The sequence below is a fragment of the Megalopta genalis genome, chromosome 17, assembly GCF_051020955.1.
Source record: "Megalopta genalis isolate 19385.01 chromosome 17, iyMegGena1_principal, whole genome shotgun sequence".
In the NCBI taxonomy this organism is placed as follows: domain Eukaryota; kingdom Metazoa; phylum Arthropoda; class Insecta; order Hymenoptera; family Halictidae; genus Megalopta; species Megalopta genalis.
The window spans coordinates 1,432,501-1,449,228 of record NC_135029.1 but is presented as its reverse complement, the minus strand read 5'-3'; the positions used below and the strand labels follow the sequence as shown (position 1 = coordinate 1,449,228).

Below are 16,728 nucleotides of genomic sequence, written 5' to 3'. Positions count from 1 at the left end.
AGCACCGCCGTTAAATTGCAACATTCCTGTGGTGCTCTGTAAATCATTGGCCCTTTGCATCGTTATGCGGGACACGTGATCGCTATCAAACATGCCATTCGAATTACTTTCGTAAATATAATTATTAGACAATTACCGTGCCGGACGTGCCGCAAGTTAATTGCTCTGCGTTTATGACACTCGAGAAAAACCAGCATCTTATACGTATATTTTCATCTGTTGAACAAACATTATGGCGTTGATAAATTTCAAATGTGCCGGACAATTATGGGTCTTAAATTTGACAATTTATAAGTTGTAGAAAATGTATGGTTTCTGAAAGTCTAAACTGTTTAGAATAAACGTAAATATTTGTCGCGTTTAGTTCACTCATTTCAAGAGGCACAACAATAATTACTTTCACGAAAATGCCACGATTAAAGTAACATGTTCCTTGAACTGATTCTTAGGTTGCGCAAACTTTAATTCGTCCTCTCCATTCGAGAGATTAAAAATTGAAAAATAGTCATTCAATAAATTATACAAACTATTTATTACTTAATGAATAATAAATTATCGATTAATTTCTTGTTGTCGTTGCAAAAATAACAAGACGTGAACATGCATGCAGTATCATGTTCTAAATGAGCCGTTTATTTTGAAAGCGGCATAAGTCACTTTTTCAAAAAAATCGAGTTAATGGTAACACTAATTACAATTGGACGGTATCTTTTCATTTTTTAAAAATTTGCAATCAATAAGTTGAGAACTATTGAGATTTGTTCGAGAGAAGTTTTGCTAATTAACGGTATAACAAACATGTTTATTTTGAAAGTGGCGTAAGTCGCTGTACTCGGGAAATTAATTGCGGGGCTTAGTGTAAAGGAAATAGAAACGTGTGATAAGTGTGTGTGAAGTATTGTTTTGAATTATTTTCAGTATTTTTAAAAAAATTGTCATCACTGGACTTATTTTTATAAGTGCGAAAGAATAGTGCAGTTTTGTAAATTATATTATAGTGATAATAATAATATAATAATATAATAGAAAAATGGATTCGTTATACGCTGGATCTCGTCCTGCTTCTTCAGCAAAATACAAAGACACGATGGACTTGCTTAATTATATACCCCCAATATACCGCAGTTATTTCAAAAATTTGAAACAAAACACGATTCCCGAGGACTTAGTCACTCCTATTGATGACGAAAATTAAATTGATATCAATTTCTTATACTTATGTTTCAAAATGTACTAATTATTTTTGTATTTTATAAATATTAAAATAAAAAATACTTAAATCAAACCTTTATATTAAATATGTTCATGGTATAAATTATTATTATATATGTAATTTATTCAACAATTTTTGCAAATCACTGTCCTTTCAAAACATCACTTCAGTAAAATACGTCGAACAAAATTAATACATGTCAGTCATTTTTCTAAACTATTTATTTTGAAAGTGGCATAAGTCACTTTACCGTAATGTGAAAAGTGGTGATTTTTTAATGTTTATACAAAATTATTTATACCGAGAAAAATATCAATATCCTGAGATAACAAATACAAGTAAATCTTCTCGAAAGTTAGCATCCATATTTTGAAACGTGTTAAAACGCAAACCCTTAAATATCTCGACTGAAAAACAAAGTGACTTATGCCACTTTCAAAATAAACGGCTCAAATATATGCACGAAACGGAATATATTCGTATCGATATATGTATTCTTATAAAAGCACATTATTATTCAAATAATTTTACAATTTCTATTCGGTTAATTTATTCGAATAAAGGATAAAGAGTTATTCAACTAAACAGATGGAATAATAAATTACTGTTATTCGAATAAAATACCCGATAAAAAAAATTCATGTGAATAACGGATTTTACATAAATATTTGTTCGAAACAATTCGAATAATGCCCAACTCTGTCTTGCACGTGTATTACTAGGATTGCGAATGGAGCTTGGCGGACAAGATGTAGATGTTAAGTTTCCGCGAACAAATTCGTGAGACATTGTGCATGAAATAACTGGAGTCGTGTTCCAGGCGTCGTACGCTCCGCCGATTTTATCATTCGAGCTCTGTGATTTCGCTTTGCGACTGCCGCCGCAGGTTTTTACCGAACCCGATCATCCGTACAGTCGCGATTCGCGTGCACCGTCGGGAACGCCTTCGGGGTACTCCCAGAGTTTCCGGAAACGTCACGCGTTCGATGCACGTTGCACAATCTGCATACACGCCTCGATAAGATCATTTCCTTTGATCGAGATTGCCGTGTAATTTCATGCGATTCGTGTCAGCCACGGGGACGTTCTATAGTTCCGCGGTTTCGTTATTATTGTCTCAGCGAACTGTTGCAGCCTGACCACCTGGTCGTTGATCTAACGTTGCCGTTCGACGGGAAACGATCGACGATCGCTATTGTTCTTGCTTGCATTTTAACAGAGGACAATTCGACAACAATAGACTCAAAAGCCGTACAAACACTTCGAATAATTTATCGTTGTTCAGCGACGGATATCGAATTTTGTGTGTTTGTGACAAAAATCTCAGTACATCGATCTTGAAACAGTGAAAACATTATTCTATTACTTGCAATTCATTGAAATTATTAATATATCATACTTGGTAATAATAATTTATACTAATAACTTAATTTTTTTTAATAATTTCAACGAATTGCAAGTAATACAATAATGTTTCTAAATTTTCCAAACGTTTTTAATGTTTCAGGATCAGTGTATTGTATGTAGCTCTTGAATCTTGTAATTAATGCAGACAATTTTAAAAACTCCGCTGTCTATTAATCAAAATCAAAATGATCTGCACCAGTTGCATGATGCACAAGAGCTATATAGATATCTATTTCGTTCCATAACAACTTCAATGAATTGAAAATAATGCAAGAGTATTTTTAAATTCTTTAAATATTTTTACCGTTTTGTATTTAATCTAGCCTAATCACGACTACATCAAATTCGCAGTCTATTCATACCATCTTCAGAGTCACCAAAGATGAGAGTAATATTAAAAGTTTAAAATGTGCACCATGTATTCAAATAATAAATCGTAAAGTCAATAGCTAAGTATTGTTGTTTTCGTTGTTTAACAAGTTCCGTGCCACGTGTACCACCGTTTATTTAACCATGTTTACCAACCACGTGATTATTTAACGCGCTAAAAACATAGTTCATAACAAATTTAGAACCGAAGAATTAATTTCCACCACATGAATCGGTCATAATAAGTTCGTTTTATTGTTAAATATACGATAATTAATAATTACATATAATATATCAAGTTTTAGTATAATGTTATATGACCAGTGTGAAGAGCTGTAAAAACAGCTCGGCACGGAACGTGTTAAAGAATAAATGTTTTGGGACAGTATTTTCGAAAAATTGGTTAACCATTTTCCGTTTTCAATCTCTCCACGGCTAGATCACGACTAACCTAATCCAGACTTAACCCTTTTACGATATATCGTCGTCGTCGATATATCGTCGTTCGGTGCACTCGCCAAAAATACCAACGACGATATATCGTTGCGCCTCTGTTAGAGCCTTATTATACTCATCACAAAAGATCTGTGTTTAAGTATAACTTCATAAAATGTTAAAATGGTTCATATTCGATGCAACACAAGTGAAAAAATGTTTATTAGATCATCTTTTTGTTACATCTTATGTTGTTTCGTGCCGAGGGTCTGTATATGCCAGAGTGAATCTTTCACGAATTTCAGGAAAGTAAATGTTGAAAACGATAGCCAATATAACCCGCGCCCGTTATTTTCGGAAATACCCGGCCCTAAACATTTGCCACCGAACATATCCAAACCAATAGAATATTTCGATTTGTTTTTTACGTACCAATTTCTGAACATGTTGATTTTTTCTATGTGCAATTACGTTTTGAAAAAGAGAAATTACTTTGTACGATTTTTATTGTCTTATACTTATGTCATTCTTATGATTTTTAACAAATATCGAAACTTCATTGGTATCGATTTATTCTCCATTCCTTTCGCAATATGCTGCTTTTTGAATTTTCTAAATATCACGCCTACTTTGGTTTTTACGAGCATTTTCGCAAACCTCTACAAATTCGCCGATTCGGCCCAGTATTCTTCGCCTAGGTACGCTTCTTTCGCTCGGTGCTAAAAGGGTTAAGCTTCGAGAGGCGGATAGTTTTATCGACGAACTAGGTGGATACCCGGTCTGTGTGTGAAGTTATAGCGCAGTTCCGCGTTTTATGCTATCCTCGGTGCATTCGAATTTTATTTTATTATGAAACTGTGAATTTTATACATTTATAGCGGAGTACGCGGAGCACGCACTGAACAAATAATTCGACTGAAATTTCAAATAGTTTTCAAAATCCCTTAAAAGTTCATGTCCACTTCGATAACTCTAGTTATTATTACGATCATGTAATATAAACACGACACTTGAGATTTAAATAAGCGTCCATATTTGGCACTGTAACAACTAGCTTTGATTCGTGATGAAGATTTCATAAGCGCATTTCCTCTAAATTAAAACAAAATTTAAATGTAGCTTAATTCGATACTTATTGTACCTTTCGGTACCTTATTGTTAACACTTTATCGTCCGGTCGTGGTTGAGGCTGCCACTCAGTAAGGACTGGCTTAGTCGCGCGCGCATTTGCTCCCAGTACCGGCTAAATTTTCGCTATTCATTGTGTTGTGCTTATTCCTTTAAAAATAATAATAAATAATAATAATTATTATAATTATAATTCATAAGGATATGGGGAGGTCAGCATACAGGAGGTCAGCTACTAACAAAACAGTAAAGAAGCGAAAACCGTCGATAGCTAAAAGTCGATTAATAGGCTATCGGTCGATAAGCATTGGCAATCGAAAAGCCGATTAATAGGCTAGCGATCGATAAACATTGGCAATCGAAAAGCCGATTAATAGGCTAGCGATCGATAAACATTGGCAATCGAAAAGCCGATTAATAGGCTAGCGATCGATAAACATTGGCAATCGAAAAGCCGATTAATAGGCTAGCGATCGATAAACATTGGCAATCGAAAAGCCGATTAATAGGCTATCGGTCGATAAGCATTGGCAATCGAAAAGCCGATTAATAGGCTATCGGTCGATAAGCATTGGCAATCGAAAAGCCGATTAATAGGCTATCGGTCGATAAGCATTGGCAATCGAAAAGCCGATTAATAGGCTAGCGATCGATAAACATTGGCAATCGAAAAGCCGATAAATAGGCTAGCGGTCGATAAAGTGTTAACGGATACGATACTTTTTGTATTTTTATATATCTCAACTAATTCAATATTTTTCGCATCTTTCTGTTTTATATACAGTAATTTTTTAAACATGTTTATACAGGTCAGTGTCAATTAATGTCTGATGATTATCAAATAAAATACTTGTTATACATTTATCTCCGTTTTTAGTTTAAAATATTTAATGTATGCATATTAACCGTGAGTACATGTACATGTAACTTAGTAATGATCCTTTCCCCGTTATCTACGTGACACGATGAGCCGGGTACTGATAACGATGTTATGACAATAGTGCATGTGATTAATAGCTTATCGTTCGCCTATACTATAATGTCAGTGATCACTTTCATTAAAAAAAAAGCAAATTAATATATTCAAAAATTTCCAAATAAAGATTCAAGGTTACAACTGATTACCTCAATTATTTATTGAAAATGAATTGATTATTTCTCCATGTTTTTAACTCTAGTTTAACATTGTCTATTCATTTTCTATTTCATTTCATTTATGGAAAGAATGGGCAGGTATAATTACAAACAGCAAAAAGATTAAGAGACGCTAAGAAAAAATCTTAATGTATTAATTTAAACTTATTAAAATTATTAAAGAATTGATATTAAAAGTAATTATTATATAAAAAAAATTGCTGTATTAAATATTAAAAATTTTCTTGCAATTCAGGCAGACAATATTTTTACGTAAACATCTGCTATTTAGTTATGAATTTGTTCCATATTGAAATAAAGCTTGATCCTTCCGTTATCACGATCTTGGAACGAATATAAACCAAGGCATGCAAGAAGCAAAAATTGTGTTGCTCTATCAAGGAATTTAATAAGCACGAAGAATTGCTAATCAACGTAGCTATGGATGGTTGATCGTTCACGGAACAATATCCTGGAAAATGTCTTTCGGCGTGTTTCGATTTAAGCTTCATTGTGCTCGCGTCAACGAATTTACACACTCCGGAAATGGAGTATTAAGTTGAACGTAGTCCGATAGAAACCAGCGGAAACGTGAACGCGGGCCATTGTAATGAAGGTAATTGAACGTCGTCCAGCGATTTGCATAAGGTTTTTATCGTCGTTGAAATCCGAATACGTTCTGCGGTTTTAGTGCTCGCCAGGAGTGAAATAGATACCGATGTGTACTCTACGCCTAAACACTTGCCGCATACGGCGGAAGCAGCTCCGCGTAACCAAGTTACAGAAACACCCACGTGCTCGTCGAAAGTTTACCATCGATCTCCGTGGCAGAAGAACGCCGGCGTAAATTCGATTTTGATGGAACCTTTCGCGCTACTTCGGCCGCGTTCGATTATGTGCTTCCGCAAAACGAGGAGACCGCCCGCCATGATGGGACTCGAAACTTGCTTAAATTTTCGCTCCCGACTATTGCGCCTCGTGTTCTTGTCTGTTTGTTTATCCGAATATTAACAAATTAACTAGTAGACTTGAAACTATTAAATTAGTAGAATTAAAACTATTAAATTAATAGAATTGAATCTATTTAAATGTTATAATTAAAACTATTAAATTGCTATAATTGAAATGATTAAATTACTAGGATAGGAACCTATTGGTAGAATTGAAACTATTTAATTGGTAGAATTGAAACTATTACATTAGTAGAATTAAAACTATTAAATTAATAGAATTGAATCTATTTAAATGTTATAATTAAAACTATTAAATTGCTATAATTGAAATGATTAAATTACTAGGATAGGAACCTATTGGTAGAATTGAAACTATTTAATTGGTAGAATTGAAACTATTTAATTGGTAGAATTGAAACTATTACATTAGTAGAATTGAAACTATTAAATTAATAGAATTGAATCTATTTAAATGTTATAATTAAAACTATTAAATTGCTATAATTGAAATGATTAAATTACTAGGATAGAAACCTATTTTATAGTTCGTGAATCTCCGAATTATCCGACTCAGTATGGTTCATGTATTTGGTTGTTTTCACAAATATGGTTTTGTTTGTTTTCTTTAATATTTACATGTTTAATGGATAACTGTATCCATTGCTATAAAGCAGTATTATATTTCTTCTCGATATTTTAGTATTCTATCTTTACTATTCTGATGCAATTAATTAAATGTTTCAGGACACGGCGGGAGATGTAATCTCATTAGCAGCGTCGAGGCCAATTTTCGGTAATGGAAATAGGATTGCAGATACAGCTAGTACTGTGTATGGAATAGGTATTGCCTCGAAGGCAATACATATAGTAGATGTCTCTATTATGCAGCTATTGGCAAGGGTACAGCCGCTGACGTTTCCTTGTCATTCGATTCTATCGATACAAGAGCCAAAATTTAATCAATTCGCGAAATCGGACGCAAAGAAATTATGAATGTAATATAAGTTGCCTTTCTTTTTAAACGTTAATGTCTTGAGAATATAAAAACAGTAAGAGAACATTTTATACTAAATCGAATGTTTCTAGAAGTAACAGGTATCTCCTAAATAACGCAGCGGTCAGATTCAATAGCTTGAGGCAATATCGGCTTTCTATGTCCGGTTTGGAAAGCGTAAGAACAAAAGAATCTGAAGTAAATTAATATCCTCTACAGTCCCGATGATAGGAAACAGCTTCAAACAGTTTTAATAATAGTCGTAGCAGCGAATATAACAAGAATGCAGATTTCATATCGTTTCTCTATATAACAAATAAAGAACATCAGGAAAACAACAGAATAAAGGAAATTAACATTTTATAAAATTTCTGTGATGGCGAGTGCGGGTTTTATGTATAAGTAGCAGAAATGGGTAACTGCGATTTCGTACAAAAAGGAGATTAAAAAAATATGGGAATATCGACCCATATTCAATTTGTTAAATGACGAAAGAAATTTCTAGCTCACTCCTGTAATTTGTAGCAGGAAATTTGCATTTTAATGACGTTGCAACAGTGTACGAAAAATACAATATGTTAGATCTTACTTTGAATTTCTGTATAAAGATTGAATAATGATGATCCTACTATTCAGAATTATATTCTTTGAATTATCTATGACAGCAAACAGCTTCAAACAATTTTATCAAACCGGATAAATATAAAAAGAATAGAACACTTTATACCTCTAAGTGTTGACTAGCACGAAAGTAGAAGAGTTTGGAGTACAAAAATATTTCTGAAGCATCTCTGTGACAGCACAAACAGCTTCAAGCAATTTTATTAAACTGGATAAGTATGAAAAAGAGTGCAATACATTCGACGTTATATGGAAATTCTATTCGATGGTCGAACAGCGAAAAACTAGCGTCGAACAGAGTTTCAAGTACATTTAACATTCTCCAAATCATCAATGACAACGCAAACATCGGCAAACAATTTCAGCAAATCGGATAAGTACAAAGAGAATAGAATTCGCGTCGAATTTCTATTTGACGGGCGAATAGCGTGAAAACGAGAAAATTTAAGGTACATTAACATCCTCTGAATTATTCACGACTACGCAAACAGCGTCAAACAATGATAACAGACCGGAGAAATATAAAAAGAACAGAACCCGGCAGGTCTCTCATCGACTTTCTATTCGGGGATCGGAATGTCTGAACAAAAGAGCTTAAAATAAATCAACATTTACAATATAAAGCGAGCGGGAATGAAAACCGTCTGAATCATTCTTTACGTAAGGATCTTTTGTGAATAGCTCTGTCCGTGACTGAACAATGTGGCTGCATATTAAATCGCCCGTTATAGATCCATGATCCGTTCGCAGCGACAATGTCTCGGCAAAACAAGAATCGCGTAACACGATATCACTTTTATAACACATCAATAAGGTGCGGGCGCGCGCGCGGAAACTGAATTTCGATGCACTTTTCTCCGGAAACTTTTTTCACCGGTTGACACGCGATCGCATTTCGCGAAGGATCGCACGCGATCAGCACGATATTCGCCACGTCGCCGAACGAAAACGAAATTTCAGGTTCGCGTTACATTGCCGGGAGTCGAACGGTGACTAATGCCGTGAGGCGGCTGTCCTACCTTACCGGTTGCATGTGCATATGCACCGGTGCATATAAGTCGTGCCATATTTGCAGCCCACCGCGACTTATCCTATTCGCAGTTATCTGGTCGCGAGGCGAGTTTCTTTGTTTGTCCGTAGCCCACTGAGTCCGCGGACGGTGACATTTACAAGACAGCCGTCGATCGGCAGCTGATCTTGATCGATACAGATCCGATTAACATCATCGCTCCGAGTGAACGACACGCGCTGCATCCTTGTTCCCATCGCTGTCCCGACTGTTACGGAACCAGTTAATTAATTCAGACCCGACTGGGTGTTAATGACATAGAATTCAAGGCAGCGTTATGCCGGACCGATACTGGACAGCTCTTGTACTTTGCGAACGTGCAAAACGTTTTGCGAACGGGAGCTTGTCGATGTTCTAGTTTCAATCAGGAATGAAATATTGAAAATTCTATCAGAATTTTATACTTAGGAGAATATCTATTATACTAGATTTCACTTGAAAGTTTCTTTTTTTTCTAGATTTCACTTTTTTCTAGTTTCAATCAGGAATGAAATGTTGAAAATTCGATCAGAATTTTATACTTAGGAGAATATCTATTATACTAGATTTCACTTGAAAGTTTCTTTTTTTTCTAGATTTCACTTTTCTAGTTTCAATCAGGAATGAAATGTTGAAAATTCTATCAGAATTTTATACTTAGGAGAATATCTATTATACTAGATTTCACTTGAAAGTTTCTTTTTTTTCTAGATTTCACTTTTCTAGTTTCAATCAGGAATGAAATGTTGAAAATTCGATCAGAATTTTATACTTAGGAGAATATCTATTATACTAGATTTCACTTGAAAGTTTCTTTTTTTTCTAGATTTCACTTTTTTCTAGTTTCAATCAGGAATGAAATGTTGAAAATTCTATCAGAATTTTATACTTAGGAGAATATCTATTATACTAGATTTCACTTGAAAGTTTCTTCTTTTTCTAGATTTCACTTTTCTAGTTTCAATCAGGAATGAAATGTTGAAAATTCTATCAGAATTTTATACTTAGGAGAATATCTATTATACTAGATTTCACTTGAAAGTTTCTTTTTTTTCTAGATTTCACTTTTCTAGTTTCAATCAGGAATGAAATATTGAAAATTCGATCAGAATTTTATACTTAGGAGAATATCTATTATACTAGATTTCACTTGAAAGTTTCTTTTTTTTCTAGATTTCACTTTTCTAGTTTCAATCAGGAATGAAATGTTGAAAATTCGATCAGAATTTTATACTTAGGAGAATATCTATTATACTAGATTTCACTTGAAAGTTTCTTTTTTTTCTAGATTTCACTTTTCTAGTTTCAATCAGGAATGAAATGTTGAAAATTCTATCAGAATTTTATACTTAGGAGAATATCTATTATACTAGATTTCACTTGAAAGTTTCTTCTTTTTCTAGATTTCACTTTTCTAGTTTCAATCAGGAATGAAATGTTGAAAATTCTATCAGAATTTTATACTTAGGAGAATATCTATTATACTAGATTTCACTTGAAAGTTTCTTTTTTTTCTAGATTTCACTTTTCTAGTTTCAATCAGGAATGAAATATTGAAAATTCGATCAGAATTTTATACTTAGGAGAATATCTATTATACTAGATTTCACTTGAAAGTTTCTTTTTTTTCTAGATTTCACTTTTCTAGTTTCAATCAGGAATGAAATGTTGAAAATTCGATCAGAATTTTATACTTAGGAGAATATCTATTATACTAGATTTCACTTGAAAGTTTCTTTTTTTTCTAGATTTCACTTTTCTAGTTTCAATCAGGAATGAAATGTTGAAAATTCTATCAGAATTTTATACTTAGGAGAATATCTATTATACCAGATTTCACTTGAAAGTTTCTTTTTTTTCTAGATTTCACTTTTCTAGTTTCAATCAGGAATGAAATGTTGAAAATTCGATCAGAATTTTATACTTAGGAGAATATCTATTATACTAGATTTCACTTGAAAAAACATCTGTTCCTAGAAAATTCATGACTCTTATCGCAAAAAAATCGCTCATAGAAGTATTCTTATGAATCAGATATTCCAGAATATGTATAATAAACGTTCCATGGAAACAAGTTATTTTAGAACACTTATTGGAGAAAGTTTTACAATATATATATATAAGCAGAACTACCAATAAAATCAACAGAAAAATCGTAATTATACGTCCATTGCATAATTAATATTACGCAATTTGTATACAACTTGAACGTAACTTTGCGAATATTTCAATGAAATTTGTTTAGTACAAAGTTAAGAATTTTGTAATTTACGTTTTTTGTTCTTTCAAGATTATTCTTCATATTTTTTCATTTTTGCAAACATAACTAAGACATTAATTAAAATGTGCAATACTTTATTTGTATACATTTTAATTAATGCCTTAGTTATTTTTACAGAGACGAAAAAATATGAAAAATAATCTTAAGAGAAAAAGAAACATAAATTATAACATTATTCTTAATTTTGGACTAAACAAATTGCATTTCTAATTTTGCGATATAAAAAAATATAGTTTAGAAAAATATTTTTATTTGCAACAGATGTTTATTAAATAATATAGATAATTCATTGCATGTATTTCTATTAAATGTAGATTTTTCAATTTTAGGATATAAAAGAGTGTTCTGAATTTTTAAGAAATTATCGGATTATATTTCTACGTAGAAACACAAATAAAGATATTTTGATTCTCCTACTATCAATTATAAAATATTATTCACCAGTGTAATAAAATTGTTATGTTTATCATCGTCGGATTTTCTTTAAACATTTTCCTATACCAAGTTCTCAGATAAATAAACGTGATTAAACTTAAATAATGTATGTCACTAATAGCAGACAAACGATATTCGCAAATGCTATTACTTAATATAAATTAATATAATATAATAATTAATGTACACAAAAATTAATGTAACAATTTAATATAAATAATCAATTTCTGCTGAAAGTTAGATTCCTGTATGAATGATAAGCGAATACGGTGCAAATTATGTTAATGTACAAATTGTTAATATGTGTCGACCAGCCAAACATGGTAGCAAATGAAAGTCTTTTAACCATACTTAACATAATCTCCATCACGTGGAGGACGTGTTAATAAATATATCGTTGCAGCTACCAACGATACGACGCGACGAGGAAAGAATTTGTGAATCGGCGTACGGGATAGTCTATTCAAACGGGGAATGGACAATGTTGGCATGTAGGAAGCGATATGCAAATATCTACATGCGCTGACCCTAATCGGAGCCTGCTAATCTCGCCACGCGTGCCGAAGCCGCGTATCGAACTCGGCGAGATGGAGAAACTCAAATATTACCCGATTCACCTCCGCGTTCCGGGCAACGTGGATTCCATAATTACACAGTGCCCCGAAAACGCCCGATCCAAATACTATTTCACCAGGCAACGGTTTCTCAAGCAATTTTCAATATACAACGAGCTTCGTTATTATTTAAATGTAATTCGAATGCATAAATATGCAGCTCTGGGAAATCGTCCGATCGAAGTAGAGAAACGGAATACAGCTTTTGAAATCTCGTCAGTTTTTTCGAAACGTACGACCACGAATCGTTTTTATTCCATTTCTCTACTAAATGTGCATCCGGCGTCACGACAATGCGGGCACAGGATTTCGGAAATGTATTGTCTTCAGAATATTACTGCGATGAACGTTTAAGTATGATTAATGACTGGGTAATGATTCGATAAATAGCATTAGTTAGTCGATGTCATCATGATGCAAATGCGTCGATACTATTCGCAATGTCTGTGCCCGAATTCATCCGCGGCAAGTTTTGTCGACATGTAATGTTGGTAATTTAATTGAGTTGGTATTGCAATTTCGCAAATTTGTTCTCCTATAAATCTGAAATTATTTTAGATTAATAAAGTATGTCTTTGAGGAAATATTAAATAACGCTCGACAGAGGATAAAAGCTACTAATGCTTCTGATGGCTGAAAACTTTATAAATTGTACATCTTTGAACAACTATAACTCCGTTGACAGCTATCATAAAATCATGATTCTTATTTTAACCCTAACGAGGTCTAGAAGCGACTAATAAAAATTGCCTCATAAGAATTACAAAATAAAATTTGTTCAAATTTTTCAGAATTCCTGTAACAGTGTGTGCCTGAATAAAGAAATATATTTCTAAATAAATTTCTAATGGAAGCGGTTTTATGACTTAATAAATGATTATGAAGTCAAAAATGTGAAACCGGTCATTTAACCGATGGTGGGTTGGTTGGGTGGTAGGTTTAGTGTTAAATTAAAGCTTGACGTCTTTACTTTACGATATCATATTCTAATTGTTAACACTAGTTTTTACGGAACCCGGCAAAGTGGCGGGTCATTAATTTTTTAATTTTCGATTATTCAGCTTGCAAAGATATATTTATGAGTTAATTATTACACGCATCTTATTGTTACTTTTATAAAATAATATAAAATAATATAAAAGTGCCAACTTTAATGGCTTCTATGGAGTCGCAAGAATTTTTTCGAACATGCTGTCTACAGCATCGTGAAGAAAGGACCTTCCCCTTTAACTTGAGAGCCGAATTTTTTCTCGCAAAGTTACAATAGTTTAAATGAAAAATGTGCCGCCGACACATTACAACCACATTCTTCTAACTCAATTTCTTTGCACGATTTTTTCTGATGTTAGGTCGTGTAGCATAAAATGTCAGAAGAGAACGAGGCAAGTTTTTTCGACGTGTAATGTTGGTAATTTAATTGAGTTGGTATTGCAATTTCGCAAATTTGTTCTCCTATAAATCTGAAATTATTTTAGATTAATAAAGTATGTCTTTGAGGAAATATTAAATAACGCTCGACAGAGGATAAAAGCTACTAATGCTTCTGATGGCTGAAAACTTTATAAATTGTACATCTTTGAACAACTATAACTCCGTTGACAGCTATCATAAAATCATGATTCTTATTTTAACCCTAACGAGGTCTAGAAGCGACTAATAAAAATTGCCTCATAAGAATTACAAAATAAAATTTGTTCAAATTTTTCAGAATTCCTGTAACAGTGTGTGCCTGAATAAAGAAATATATTTCTAAATAAATTTCTAATGGAAGCGGTTTTATGACTTAATAAATGATTATGAAGTCAAAAATGTGAAACCGGTCATTTAACCGATGGTGGGTTGGTTGGGTGGTAGGTTTAGTGTTAAATTAAAGCTTGACGTCTTTACTTTACGATATCATATTCTAATTGTTAACACTAGTTTTTACGGAACCCGGCAAAGTGGCGGGTCATTAATTTTTTAATTTTCGATTATTCAGCTTGCAAAGATATATTTATGAGTTAATTATTACACGCATCTTATTGTTACTTTTATAAAATAATATAAAATAATATAAAAGTGCCAACTTTAATGGCTTCTATGGAGTCGCAAGAATTTTTTCGAACATGCTGTCTACAGCATCGTGAAGAAAGGACCTTCCCCTTTAACTTGAGAGCCGAATTTTTTCTCGCAAAGTTACAATAGTTTAAATGAAAAATGTGCCGCCGACACATTACAACCACATTCTTCTAACTCAATTTCTTTGCACGATTTTTTCTGATGTTAGGTCGTGTAGCATAAAATGTCAGAAGAGAACGAGGCAAGTTTTTTCGACGTGTAATGTTGGTAATTTAATTGAGTTGGTATTGCAATTTCGCAAATTTGTTCTCCTATAAATCTGAAATTATTTTAGATTAATAAAGTATGTCTTTGAGGAAATATTAAATAACGCTCGACAGAGGATAAAAGCTACTAATGCTTCTGATGGCTGAAAACTTTATAAATTGTACATCTTTGAACAACTATAACTCCGTTGACAGCTATCATAAAATCATGATTCTTATTTTAACCCTAACGAGGTCTAGAAGCGACTAATAAAAATTGCCTCATAAGAATTACAAAATAAAATTTGTTCAAATTTTTCAGAATTCCTGTAACAGTGTGTGCCTGAATAAAGAAATATATTTCTAAATAAATTTCTAATGGAAGCGGTTTTATGACTTAATAAATGATTATGAAGTCAAAAATGTGAAACCGGTCATTTAACCGATGGTGGGTTGGTTGGGTGGTAGGTTTAGTGTTAAATTAAAGCTTGACGTCTTTACTTTACGATATCATATTCTAATTGTTAACACTAGTTTTTACGGAACCCGGCAAAGTGGCGGGTCATTAATTTTTTAATTTTCGATTATTCAGCTTGCAAAGATATATTTATGAGTTAATTATTACACGCATCTTATTGTTACTTTTATAAAATAATATAAAATAATATAAAAGTGCCAACTTTAATGGCTTCTATGGAGTCGCAAGAATTTTTTCGAACATGCTGTCTACAGCATCGTGAAGAAAGGACCTTCCCCTTTAACTTGAGAGCCGAATTTTTTCTCGCAAAGTTACAATAGTTTAAATGAAAAATGTGCCGCCGACACATTACAACCACATTCTTCTAACTCAATTTCTTTGCACGATTTTTTCTGATGTTAGGTCGTGTAGCATAAAATGTCAGAAGAGAACGAGGCAAGTTTTTTCGACGTGTAATGTTGGTAATTTAATTGAGTTGGTATTGCAATTTCGCAAATTTGTTCTCCTATAAATCTGAAATTATTTTAGATTAATAAAGTATGTCTTTGAGGAAATATTAAATAACGCTCGACAGAGGATAAAAGCTACTAATGCTTCTGATGGCTGAAAACTTTATAAATTGTACATCTTTGAACAACTATAACTCCGTTGACAGCTATCATAAAATCATGATTCTTATTTTAACCCTAACGAGGTCTAGAAGCGACTAATAAAAATTGCCTCATAAGAATTACAAAATAAAATTTGTTCAAATTTTTCAGAATTCCTGTAACAGTGTGTGCCTTAATAAAGAAATATATTTCTAAATAAATTTCTAATGGAAGCAGTTTTATGACTTAATAAATGATTATGAAGTCAAAAATGTGAAACCGGTCATTTAACCGACGGTGGGTTGGTTGGGTGGTAGGTTTAGTGTTAAATTAAAGCTTGACGTCTTTACTTTACGATATCATATTCTAATTGTTAACACTAGTTTTTACGGAACCCGGCAAAATGGCGGGTCATTAATTTTTTAATTTTCGATTATTCAGCTTGCAAAGATATATTTCTGAGTTAATTATTACATGCATCTTATTGTTACTTTTATAAAATAATATAAAATAATATAAAAGTGCCAACTTTAATGGCTTCTATGGAGTCGCAAGAATTTTTTCGAACATGCTGTCTACAGCATCGTGAAGAACGGACCTTCCCCTTTAACTTGAGAGCCGAATTTTTTTTCTCGCAAAGTTACAATAGTTTAAATGAAAAATGTGCCGCCGACACATTACAACCACATTCTTCTAACTCAATTTCTTTGCACGATTTTTTCTGA

The 16,728-nt window shown here is 32.8% G+C and overlaps 1 protein-coding gene across 2 annotated transcripts in view; it reads right to left on the bottom strand.

The window, feature by feature from the left end:
* Positions 1–16,728, bottom strand: part of Cad99C (cadherin 99C) — a 381,342-nt gene that overhangs the window by 45,428 nt on the left and 319,186 nt on the right. Inside the window, exon 1 of one of the 2 annotated variants that reach the window (XM_033474689.2) lies at positions 8,870–9,246. The exons of the other annotated variant lie outside the window; for it this stretch is intronic. The gene's annotated coding sequence lies outside the window, so the exon portion shown is untranslated. Of the gene's footprint in view, positions 1–8,869; positions 9,247–16,728 lie in introns of those variants that run through there. 2 annotated transcript variants of the gene reach the window in all.